Here is a 13,494-nt window from a genome sequence, read left to right on the forward strand (position 1 = left end):
GCTGCATGGAACAGAGGCACTGAGGCATTGGTGGGCAGTGTGTGCTGTAGCATAGGTAAAAGTGAAGTAGCAGAAAGCAGAGTATTGCATTCATCCTGGAAGAACAGAGAAGGTCATTGACTGTCTTGTGGCACCACTACTCCAGTCCTCGTCACCTTGGAGATGGCACCAGGTAGAGATCTCTGAGCAGACTGGCATGCTATCACAGGTAGCAGTGTCTCCTCTGCCATTTCCAAGGGCTGATCACAAGGGCTTCTAACCCCCTTTCAGAGAGGTTTGGTCCTAGCCTCCCCTTCTCTGCCATCTCTCCTCACTCCTTCCACAGCCGAACGGCACAGCTACAGATGGCAGCAGTCCCTTCTGGTGTGCAATTGGGCTTTGGGAACTGATGCAGCTGCAAGGGATGCTGTCGTAGGGAGGAGTGGTGAGTTGTTCTGGGAATAGTGTACGGTGAGATAAGGTGAAAATCAGACATGAGTCTCACTGTGAAAGCTCAAATGACAATGAAGTGCTGAGTTTGATAAGAAACAGTGAGAAAACTTATTTTATTCTAACATGTCTGCATGACGAGTACAATTCATTCCTATTTCTCTAAAAGTGAGTTGCATTGTGCTGTCAGCTTATTCTATGCAAGGTAGGAAATATTGTTCAGACCAGTTCAGGGGACACATCATGGCAAGACTCATTCCAAGAACTCAATGTGACTTGCACTTTGCCAAAAAAATGATAAGGCTCATCACAAAGCTTTGTTAAGTTATCCTTCAACTACTTCTGAGCCTCCATCATTTTAATCAGGTCCTTGTTTCCAAGTTATAATGCAGTTAGGAGAGACCAACTGACATTGGTCAACTTTTCTAATAACAACAACTAGCATTTAAAGAACACTTGAAAACAATACTTTATACATTTATACGTCACTAGAGCATGAGGGTAAAACTGAGCTAAAAATGGACATTTGAGAAGTGATAAGTAGAAGTTTAGTGACAACAAAATGTGAAGCTGGATGAACACAGCAGGCCAAGCAGCATCCCAGGAGCACAAAAGCTGACGTTTCGGGCCTAGACCCTTCGTCAGAGAGGGGGATGGGGTGAAGGTTCTGGAATAAATAGGGAGAGAGGGGGAGGTGGACCGAAGATGAAGAGAAAAGAAGATAGGTGGAGAGGAGAGTATAGGTGGGGAGGTAGGGAGGGGATAGGTCAGTCCAGGGAAGACGGACAGGTCAAGGAGGTGGGATGAGGTTAGCAGGTAGGAGATGGAGGTGCGGCTTGGGGTGGGACGAAGGGATGGGTGAGAGGAAGAACAGGTTAGGGAAGCAGAGACAGGTTAGACTAGTTTTGGGATGCAGTGGGTGGAGGGGAAGAGCTGGGCTGGTTGTGTGGTGCAGTGGGGGGATGGGACGAACTGAGCTGGTTTTGGGATGCGGTGGGGGAAGGGGAGATTTTGAAGCTGGTGAAGTCCACATTGATACCATTGGGCTGCAGGGTTCCCAAGTGGAATATGAGTTGCTGTTCCTGCAACCTTCGGGTGGCATCATCGTGGCACTGCAGGAGGCGCATGATGGGTATGTCATCTAAAGAATGGGAGGGGGAGTGGAAATGGTTTGCGACTGGGAGGTGCAGTTGTTTATTGCAAACCGAGCTGAGGTGTTCTGCAAAGCAGTCCCCAAGCGTCCGCTTGGTTTCCCCAATGTAGACGAAGCCACACCAGGTACAATGGATGCAGTATACCACATTGGCAGATGTGCAGGTCCGCCTCCCCCTCTCTCCCTATTTATTCCAGAACCCTCACCCCATCCCCCTCTCTGATTGAAGGGTCTAGGCCCGAAATGTCAGCTTTTGTGCTCCTGGGATGCTGCTGGGCCTGCTCTGTTCATCCAGCCTCACATTTTGTTGTCTTGGATTCTCCAGCATCTGCAGTTCCCATTATCACTCAGTGGAAGTTTAGTCAATGTTTTGAGAAGATCTTAGAAGAATCAAAGGAAAGGTCCAACAAAGTTTTCAATCTTGATTTAGGGAAAGAATTCCAGAACACGGGATCCTATGTGGCTGGAAGCATAGGTGTCAGTGAAGGGGAGCAGGCATGTTGAAGACATGGGATTCAGGGATGGAAGGCTTGGAAAAGGTGAAGTATAACCAGAGGCAAGGAGAGGCATAGGAAAGATGTGGCAATGAAAATAACCACAAATACATTTTGTCACATCCCTACTTATTCAATGCAAATAAGGCCTAAAATGGCCATGCACAAAAAGTCAATACTTTATTCTAACATGTCTGCATGACGAGTACAATTCATTCCTATTTCTCTAAAAGGGAGTTGCATTGTGCTGTCAGTTTATTCCATGCAAGGTAGGGAATATTGTTCAGACCAGTTCACGGCACACATAACGTGATGGCCTAAGGAAGTGCCTGTCATGATCTTATTGCTCCAGTTCCTTACCAAAGCAACAAATTCTAGCTCTGAACCTTGGAACACTGACCAACATTGGCAATGTTTTCAAAAAAATGCCTCTTTGCTTTCAAAACTCTGAGAGCACCTGTGCTGCACATGGCTGTTCAAAATCCTAGAACTCCCTTCTTAACTGCATTGTGTACCTACCTTCAGCAAATAGGCCACATTAGCAATAAGTTCAGCATCACCTTTTCAAGGGCAGCTGGGGATGTGAAATAAATCCCAGCCCAGCCAGCAAAGCCCATATTCCTTGAATGGAAGAAACAAATTATTTTTGGCACTGGCCCGATTAAGGATTATGGACATTATGTTGTACTTACAAAGAGCGACATCTAGCAGATTATCCAACTGTGGAGTGTATGATGGCTAGGCATGATCCAATCTTGATTTGATACATGCACATGTGCATTCCCTACCAGGCACCAAAAGATCACAAACAGTACCAGGAAAATCGCTTGATTTTTTCATGTTTAGTCCAAGAGCCCTAAAGACAATTCTGACATCCCTGCTACCTTTTTGACTAAGGTCGACTAATTTAGCAGAAATCAGACACTAATGTTTCAGGAAATTACAACATGCCATCATTAGTCGTATTTTTCTCAGAAAATATACAAGCTCTTCCTTGTCACATTAAATTTTGTTAGATAGAATGAATATAGAAAAGATACAACATAGTACAAATTCAGTACATGTGCTGTGCAATATGTCTTTCACAAAAAACACAGGTAATAATGACTCATTTTACTGGAAACTGAATTGGACCAGCTGGTAGATTCAAAACAGAACTTAGAAACGTAAAACAAATCCTCAATTAGAGGTCAAAAGTCACATGCAACAGTTTGAGTAAAATTCCTTTTTTTGAATATTTTCTATTCTCTTGTTGAGAAACTCAATAAATACTGACTCTGTACAACTACTGAGGTACATGCCCAGGAGAAGAGAACATTACAATAAATCAGCACTAGATAAATAGCATAGCAAAATTCCAACCAACATTATAAGAAAGATTAGAGTATTATTATCATTTCATATGATAAGTCGGAAACAAACTGTTAAATAACATAGAATCCTTACAGTGTTGAAGCAGATCATTCACCCTATTGAGTCCAAACCACCCCTCCGATAGTTTTAAAGTGAGTGGAGGTAGACATGGGGAGTCGTCAGAGGTATGTTCTTTACTCAGAGAGTGGTCAGGGCGTGGAATGCATTGCCGGAGAGGGTAGTAGAGTCAGCCTCATTAGGGGCATTTAAGCAGCTACTAGATAGGCATATGGATGATAGTGTAAGTTACGGGTGGGGGTTAGATAGACCTTATGGTGTAAAAGTTCGGCAGAACATCGTGGGCCAAAGGGCCTGTACTGTGCTATACTGTTCTATGTTCTATTTTCCAAGATCCTATCCAGACCCACCATATCCTTGTAGCCCTGCATTTCCCATGACTAACCCACCTATCCTCCATACGTGTGGACACTATGAGCAATTTAACACCTAACCACATTTTTGGAAGAAACCCATACAGGCGCAGGGAGAATGTGCAAACTCCACCAAATGCAGTCACCTGAGGTGGAATCAAACCCAGCTCCTGGGACTCTGAAGCAGCAGTGCTTAACACTGAACCACCGTGCCATTCAGCAGCTTGTATTATAAGATATGTGACAGCATATTAATTCAGCTGGAACATTGCAGGCAGCTAATCAGCACCCACGTTAAAATGCTCTGGTTATTTCCCCTGTTCTGTTCTCATGTATGATTACACTTGGGCCCACTGTCCTGACTGTTTGGTGGCTCCATGCCCTGCATGATGCTGAGGCAGATGTCTACATGGATTTATGGAACTGGTCCCCAGGGGCCTGTGATAGAACTCCCCAGAGCACAGAGAAACAGCTTACAACTGCTGGTTCAAAACATTAAAATATTTTAAGATACTGTTACAATAGAAAAGATAACTTTGCCATAGTCTTAACAGACCATAGGCTGCGCTTTCATTACAGAAAGACGATTCGTGGTGGTTTAACCTGAGGGTCACCATGCCTCAGGCAAAGGAGAGGATGAGAAGGAGAGGGCTTCACTGAAACCTCAGCCAGTGTGGAAATTGAAACCACCTAACACTGTCGGTGTTACTCTGCATTGCAAACCACCTGTCAACCAACTGGGTTAATAACAGCACTTGTGAGACTGTAGTAACTAACCTTGGCATTCCTGAGGCTTTGGCGAGTGTCAAAAACAAATCTGCCAGATTTTCTGTTTCACATCACTGATGGATGTCAGATGAAAACACAAACAGGCAAAGTTATGACTCTGCTCCAAGGCAGAAGGGTTCATCAAAGTTCAACATGCATTGGACATCTCATTAGAAGACTGAGTAGAATTAGTTAATGCCTTCATAACAAAACTGGTGGGGAAAACAGTCTAAAGCAAAGCATTCTTTCAGTCAGCATCTCCTACACTATCACGTGAAACAAACATAGCGATATTCCAAATCAAGCTGAAGCCCACTGACATTCAAACACCCTGCTATTTACACTGAGGTAAGGAGGAGGCTCAGCTGGGGCAAGATATTTCAGAGAACATGCACTTGTTTTCATTAAAATATTTCATTTGGTTTTCATCACCAAAAGAATGCCTTTAGGGGTGACTGTCTAATAAACTGGATGTCCAAACTTGCATCTGATGTGATTGGCCAATATTACTTCGCCATTTCCCCCAACTTTATCTCCTAGCTTGATTTTCAGAGAACTGCTATTTATATTGCTGTAGAATTTGTATGAATAATTCTTCTTGTATTTTGTTGTGAACACAGTAATCGAGGAGATAAACATCTGCACTAGACAAATAGGTTTCCAAAAGATTCCTTGCATTCCTGTGTTATGAAACAGACAAAGATAATGATTTAAGAAGTGGCTAGATTTTTATGACATGCTGATCACCCAACTTCCCCTCCAAGTCCCATGTGCAGTGGAATTTTAAATCATTCAGCATGCAAAGACATTGTTACTTTTTCTTTCAAAATTGACATTTTGCTGCAGGTGTTTCAAGTCTGACTCCAGCAATGAGTTTTTAATTAAAATGCCTTCACATTTGTTGAATGCATTTTGTTTAAAGAAAATTCTCCCTCAGTCTCCTGAATTCATAGAACCCCTGCAGCATGGAATCTGGTCATTCAGCCCATCATGTCCACACTAACCTCTGAAGAGCATCCCACCCGCACACTCTATGACTCTGCATTCCACATGGTCAATACACCTTGCCAGCACATTTTTGGACTGGGGAGGAGACTGAAGCACTCAGAATAAACCCATACAGACACAGAAGAAATGTATGCAAATTCCATAAGCACAGTTGTCCAAGTGTAGAGTTGAACCTAGGTCCCTGTTGCTGTGAGGCAGCACTGTTAACCACTGATCCAGCATGCTGCTCCAGATTGATAGATGACTTTATGTAAAGCATAGTACATGAGTATTTCTTCGTGCATAGACCCCAGATTACTTACTATGTGTTAATTTTTTCAGGATGAGTTCACATGTTGAGGCTTATCATTTTCCCTTCACTATTATTGTGGGAAGAGTCAATGGAAGTATTCAGCTTACTTGTTTCATTAACACTCAAGCACTGAGAAAAATGCTCCCAAGTGTCGACGGGCTGTTCCACTGTGGGAATAATCACAACGTAAACAAATCCTATACTCTCCTGTCATCACATAAATGCAGTTTCTACAACAACAAGAACAAAGCAGTTTCATCTTTAAAATAGTAAATCTCAAGCCAAGGCACTTCACAGGTGCATTGTCAAACAAGCAATAACACCGTGCTGTAGAAGGGGATATCACTAGTTAGCGTGTCACTAGTTAGGCCAGCAGTTATTGCCCATCCCTAATTGCCCAGAGTCGTGTGCATCCCTGATTTGAATTTCTCCATCATTGGAGGTGAGCTTTTAGCTGTCAAGGTCTTTGAATTTCCTTCCTATACATCTCCAGCTCTCTATTTCATTTTCTTTCTTTAAGCTGTTCCCTATGACCTATTTCTTTGATCAAGCTGTTGATCCACTACCCTGATATCCCCTTCTACAGCACGGTGTTATTGCTTGTTTGACGATGCACCTGTGAAGTGCCTTGGCTTGAGATTTACTATTTTAAAGATGAAACTGCTTTGTTCTTGTTGTTGTAGAAACTGCATTTATGTGATGACAGGAGAGTATAGGATTTGTTTACGTTGTGATTATTCCCACAGTGGAACAGCCCGTCGACACTTGGGAGCATTTTTCTCAGTGTTTGAGTGTTAATGAAACAAGTAAGCTGAATACTTCCATTGACTCTTCCCACAATAATAGTGAAGGGAAAATGATAAGCCTCAACATGTGAACTCATCCTTAAATAATTAACACACAGTAAGTAATCTGAGCAATAGGCAGAAGACAAAACTATCTTGGAAAAGAAGGCTCCCAACCCGAAACGTCAATTTTTCTGTTCCTTTGATGCTGCCTGGCCTGCTGTGTTCCTCCAGATCCACACTGTGTTATCTCTGCCCTTTAAAACGAGCCTAGTTGTTACATTTGACACAAATGTTAGTCTGCATTTGGTCTCCTTCAATACTCTGATAGGACAAATTCTTACTTCATTAAATAATATTTATGTCCTTGGCAAATTTGGTAATTGTACAATTTGGTGTGAGACCACAACATAATTTCTGTTGAAAGCAAGGACAGCATCTCATGATAGACAACCAATATAAGGGCTTTCTGTTGTTAGCTGCCAGTGAGGTTTTAATCTTTCCCCTGACATTTAAATTTTCTTCCCAAGACCTAACACTCATAACATGGTTGCATATGCAAGTAACTGTGAAGGTCAGATTGTCACCCTTTCAAGTCTGGTTAACTACATTAGATTTACTGACTGTAATAGGTTTTGTGACATTCTCAACTACAATTATGTTTAATAATATAAATGTTGTTAAATGTTGTTATCCTTTGAGATGCCTGATATCTGCACCGGGAAACTTTGAGCTACCTGTTTCAGTATGCATTTCAAGCACAAGATCTGAGTATTTATTGCTGTATCTGCTTTATTTATCTAATTGGAGCTTTGCCTAAGTCTCTATGGGGCCCAGGACGTCAGCTTGGTTTGTTTCTGTGCTGGGTAATTACCCCAACCAGCTTTACGAAAATTCCTACCTGAGGGTAACAAGTGTGTTACCTGCAGAGTGAAGTGTCCTGAGCTGTGATTGAACAACCCCTCTTCATTCCATTCTCAAAGTCTGATCTATTCATTTTTCCACAACCTTTCTAATTCTCTTACGCCTGTCTTCAGGGACTCACTGAGCCAAATTGCTTGTTTAGGTTAGTTTTCAGCAATGTACCCAAGCCCACCCATTCAGACCACCTAAATTAATTCCACCATAGCTATTTCTATGCTTCTGTAAGCTTTTTGCATTAAGTAGTTAAGCCATACAGAGCAGAAAGATTCTGGGTTTGATCATCAGTCTGTCTCAATTAGTTGACCTCGGTGCAGATATGGATCAATAGGGCTAACCCCAGCTTAGAGAAGGGATATTAGTGAAAAAGCTCTCATTTCTTGTAACCTCTAATGAAGCTGTGGTTTTGTGAATCTCAGACCAGGTCTCTGGCACAGAGTCTGTCCCTGCTGCTCAGAAGGGAAGGGGAAAGAGGAGCAGAGCATTAGTCATTGGACACTCCATAGTTAGGTGGACAGATAGGAGGTTCTGTGGGGACGAGAGAGACTCACGGTTGGTGTGTTGCCTCCCAGGTGCCAGGGTGCGTGATGTCTCTGATCGTGTTTTTGGGATCCTTAAGGGGGAGGGAGAGCAGCCCCAAGTCGTGGTCCACATTGGCACCAACGACATAGGTAGGAAGAGAGACGGAGATTTAAGGCAGAAATTCAGGGAGCTAGGATGGAAGCTGAGAGCTAGGACGAACAGAGTTGTTGTCACTGGTTTGTTGCCTGTGCCATGTGCTAGTGAGGCGAGGAATAGGGAGAGAGAGGAGTTGAACATGTGGCTACAGCGATGGTGCAGGAGGGATGGTTTTAGATTCTTGGATAATTGGGGCTCTTTCTGGTGGGACCTCTACAAACAAGATGGTCTTCACCTGAACCAGAGCGATACTGATATCCTGGGGGGGGAAATTTGCTAAGGCTGTTCGGGTGGGTTTAAATTAATTCAGCAGGGGGATGGGCACCAAAATTGTAGTTTGACTGTAGAAAATGTTGAGCGTAGGGTGGTCCGAAATAAAGTTTCAGGGGAGCAAGATGGCACCGGCAAGCAAGAAGTTGGATTGAAATGTGTCTACTTCAATGGCAGGAGTGTCCGGAATAAGGTGGGTGAACTTGCAGCGTGGGTTGGTACCTGGGACTTCGATGTTGTGGCCATTTCGGAGACATGGATAGAGCAGGGACAGGAATGGTTGTTGCAGGTTCTGGGATTTAGATGTTTCAGTAAGAACAGAGAAGATGGTAAAAAGGGTGGAGGTGTGGCAGTGTTGGTCAAGGACAGTATTACAGTTGCAGAAAGGATGTTTGGGGACTCGTCAACTGAGGTAGTGTGGGCTGAGGTTAGAAACAGGAAAGGAGAGGCCACCCTGTTGGGAGTTTTCTATAGGCCTCCGAATAGTTCCAGAGATGTAGAGGAAAGGATAGCAAAGATGATTCGCAATAGGAGTGAGAGAGACAGGGTAGTTGTCATGGGGGACTTCAACTTTCCAGATATTGACTGGGAACACTATAGTTCGAGTACTATAGATGGGTCAGTTTTTGTCCAGAGTGTGCAGGAGGGCTTCCTGACACAGTATGTAGATAGGCCAACAAGGGGCGAAGCCACATTAGATTTGGTACTGGGTAATGAGCCCAGCCAGTGTTAGATTTGGAAGTAGGTGAGCACTTTGGTGATAGCGATCACAATTCTGTTATGTTTACTTTAGTGATGGAAAGGGATAGGTGTATACCACTGGGCAAGAGTTATAGCTGGGGGAAAGGCAATTACAATGAGATTAGGCAAGATTTAGGGAGCATAGAATGGGGAAGGAAACTGCAGGGGAAATTAGAAATGTGGAGCTTATTCAAGGAAAAGCTCCTGTGTGTCCTAGATAAATATGTACCTGTCAGGCAGGGAGGAAGCTGTAAAGCGCGGGAGCCGTGGTTTACGAAGGAGGTGGAATCTCTGGTCAAGAGGAAGAAGAAGGCTTATGTTAGGATGAGATGTGAAGGCTCAGTCAGAGCACTTGAGGGCTACGAGGTAGCCCGGAAAGACCTAAAGAGAGAGCTCAGAAGAACCAGGAGGAGACATGAGAAGTTGTTGGCGGATAGGATCAGGGTAAACCCTAAGACTTTCTATAGGTATTTAAGGAATAAAAGAATGACGCAAGTAAGATTAGGCCCAATCAAGGATAGTAGTGGTAAGTTGTGTGTGGAGTCAGATGAGATAGGGGAAGCGCTAAATGAATATTTTTCAACAGTATTCACTCTAGAAAACGACAATGTTGTCGAGGAGAATACTGAGATACAGGCTACTAGACTGGGTGGGATTGAGGTTCACACAGAAGAGGTATTAGAAATCCTTCAGAAGGTGAAGATAGATAAATCCCCTGGGCCAGATGGGATTTATCCTCGGATCCTCTGGGAAGCCAGGGAGGAGATTGCCGAGCCTTTGGCATTGATCTTTAACTCGTCATTGTCTACAGGAATAGTGCCAGATGACTGGAGGATAGCAAATGTGATTCCCCTGTTCAAGAAGGGGAGTAGAGACAACCCTGGTAATTATAGACGAGAGAGCCTTACCTCAGTTGTTGGTAAAGTGTTGGAAAAGGTTATAAGGGATAGGATTTATAATCATCTGGAAAAGAATAAATTGATTAGGGATAGTCAGCACGGTTTTGTGAAGGGAAGGTCGTGCCTCACAAACCTTACTGAGTTCTTTGACAAGGTGACCAAACAGATAGATGAGAGTAAACCGGTTGATGTGGTGTATATGGATTTCAGCAAGGCGTTCGATAAGGTTCCCCACAATAGGCTATTGTACAAAATGCGGAAGAATGGAATTGTGGGAGATATAACAGTTTGGATCGGAAATTGGCTTGCTGAAAGAAGACAGAGTGTGGTAGTTGATGGGAAATGTTCATCCTGGAGACCAGTTACTAGTGGTGTACCGCAAGGGTCGGTGTTGGGTCCACTGCTGTTTATCATTTTTATAAATGACCTGGGTGAGGGCATAGAAGGATGGGTTAGTAAATTTGCAGACGACACTAAGGTCGCTGGAGTTGTGGATAGTGACAAAGGATGCTGTAGGTTGCAGAGAGACATAGATAAGCTGCAGAGCTGGGCTGAGAGGTGGCAAATGGAGTTTAATGCAGACAAGTGTGAGGTGATGTACTTTGGTAGGAGTAACCAGAAGGCAAATTACAGGGCTAATGGTAAGATTCTTAGCAGTGTAGATGAGCAGAGAGATCTCGGTATCCATGTACACAAGTCCTTGAAAGTTGCCACCCAGGGCTGTTAAGAAGGCATACAGTGTTTTGGCTTTTATTAATAGAGGGATCGAGTTCCGGAACCAAGAGGTTATGGTGAAGCTGTACAAAACTCTGGTGCGGCCGCACTTGGAGTATTGTGTACAGTTCTGGTCACCGCATTACAAGAAGGATGTGGAAGCTTTGGAAAGGGTGCAGAGGAGATTGACTAGGATGTTGCCTGGTATGGAGGGAAGGTCTTACAAGGAAAGGCTGAGGGACTTGAGGCTGTTTTCATTAGCGAGAAGAAGTTTGAGAGGTGACTAAATTGAAACATATAAAATAATCAGAGGGTTAGATAGGGTGGATAGGGTGAGCCTTTTTCCTCGGATGGTGACGGTGAGCACGAGGGGGGCGTAGCTTTAAATTGAGGGGTGAAAGATTTAGGACAGATGTCAGAGGTAGTTTCTTTACTCAGAGAGTAGTAAGGGAATGGAACGCTTTGCCTGCAACGGTAGTAGATTCGCCAACTTTAGATACATTTAAGTCGTCATTGGACAAGCATATGGACGTACATGGAATAGTGTAGATTAGATAGGCTTGAGATCGGTATGACAGGTTGGCATAACATCGTGGGCCGAAGGGCCTGTACTGTGCTGTAATGTTCTATGTTCTATGTTTTATGATAACATTTCCTCCCTCTTGCAACAAAAAACACAAATTGCTGGTGAAACTCAGTAGGTCTGGCAGCATCTGTGGGGGGAAAGCAGAGTTAACATTTTGATTCCCACTGACACTTCATTCTCCCTCATGCAACGTTTCATGCTGGGATAGCAGTTGCCCATTGGTTTAAAGAGTTATGATATAGAAACAAGTCATTTTCTTATCTGACTGCTCACATACTATCTAAGAACAGCCACTCAGGACCATGAATCTAGCTACTTTTTCTTTTTCCAACTCTGGGATTGTGTGATGAACTATAGGACTCTACTCTTCAATCTAACATCAGTCAATCCAGCACAGAGTATGGATTTTCCAATTTTGGTATCTTTCTTATCCCTGATTTTTGTCACTTCATATCGCCATTCCTTCAGATCTATTGAACGGTTAGAACACATTCAGCCCCATTGTGTCTGTGCTGGCCCTCTGGATGAGCAAATCTGCCTTTTCCATGCAGCTTTGCAAATATTTTCCCTCAGACCCATTCCATTTTCTTGTGGTGAATCTTCTTCCACTCAGTTTTCAATCACAGCTTCAATTGAGCTACTCAAAAGGGAAGTAGATAGTCATTAAATCAGAGAATCATATAGCGGGGAAACAGGTTGTTCAGTCTAACTGAACCATGCCAACCAGGTTTCCTAAATTGAACTAGTCACATTTGCCTGCATTTGGACAATATCCCTCTAAATGTTTCCTATCCATATACCTGTCTGAGTGTATTTTAAGTGTTGTAATTGTACTTGCCTCTACCACTTCCTCTGGCGGGCTGTTCTGTACACGCACCACCCTCTATGTGAAAAAAGTTGCTCTTCAGGTTCCTTTTAAATCTTTTTTGTCTTACCTTAAACCTCTCTAGTTTCAGACTGCCCTACACTGGGAGCAAGGGGACAATGTGAAGGACCACAGGAGAAGGCAAGGAATGGCACCAGATGAACCACTTGATTCTTGCCTTCTTGTTATTTGCCATTTGAATTCTGCCACTTGTTCCCATTCCAACTCAGTTGGCACGGTTATAGACATGGAGTCAGACAGCTTTAGGGACCCAGTATAGCAGCCCAGCTCACAGCATCATTTAAAGGCCCATAAACTACATCTGTCTCTCCCTCACCTGGACTCATACCGCTACATACAGATCACTGTGCCACCTCCATCCCTTCCACCATCCAATCCGTCTCAGCCTTTTACCCTGAGCCCCCTCACTCACCCTATGCTCCTCACCCTCTAATCCAACCCAGGTCTCTTTAGAGCCATGATATCACTTCCATGCCCCCATGTATTCTCAGATTCCTTTCTCCTCAAAAACTTCTGAATGCCCTTTCAAAAATATTTATTTTATTCATTCTTATTTCTGGCCAGATCAGTGTTTCTTGCTCATTATATAATGTGTCTAAGTGGTTTGCTAGACCTCGTTAAAATGCAGGTAAGAATCAATTACTTTGGTGTGGTGCAAATTCACATGTAGATCAGATCGGGTAGAAATTATCAGTTATAATGGACTTCAAGGAACATATTTTATATTTTCACAAGAATTTGACAGTACGTGTTCACTTTTACTGGTGCCATCTGTGTTTCCACATTTGTTTTAAAAACTCAATTCAAATTTGCAAGCTGCCAAAAGACGGTTTTGAGTTGAGGCTTTCTGAATTATTAATCCAGCAACATGACCATTACATTGTCATATATCTTAACATCAGCTCATCACTAACTCTGCTGCTCTCATTTGATAAATTGTCACCTCCTCAACCATTATTCATTTCTTCACTGATATAAATTAGCTCTTAGAGTCAACACTGTAATCCTGCAGGTATTGCAGCCGACACAGGGCAAGGTATATGGACAAAGCCCCGGAAGACTGGCCAGTGGTTGAGCCCTGATGAT

This window comes from Stegostoma tigrinum, chromosome 9, assembly GCF_030684315.1.
Source record: "Stegostoma tigrinum isolate sSteTig4 chromosome 9, sSteTig4.hap1, whole genome shotgun sequence".
Classification (NCBI taxonomy): domain Eukaryota; kingdom Metazoa; phylum Chordata; class Chondrichthyes; order Orectolobiformes; family Stegostomatidae; genus Stegostoma; species Stegostoma tigrinum.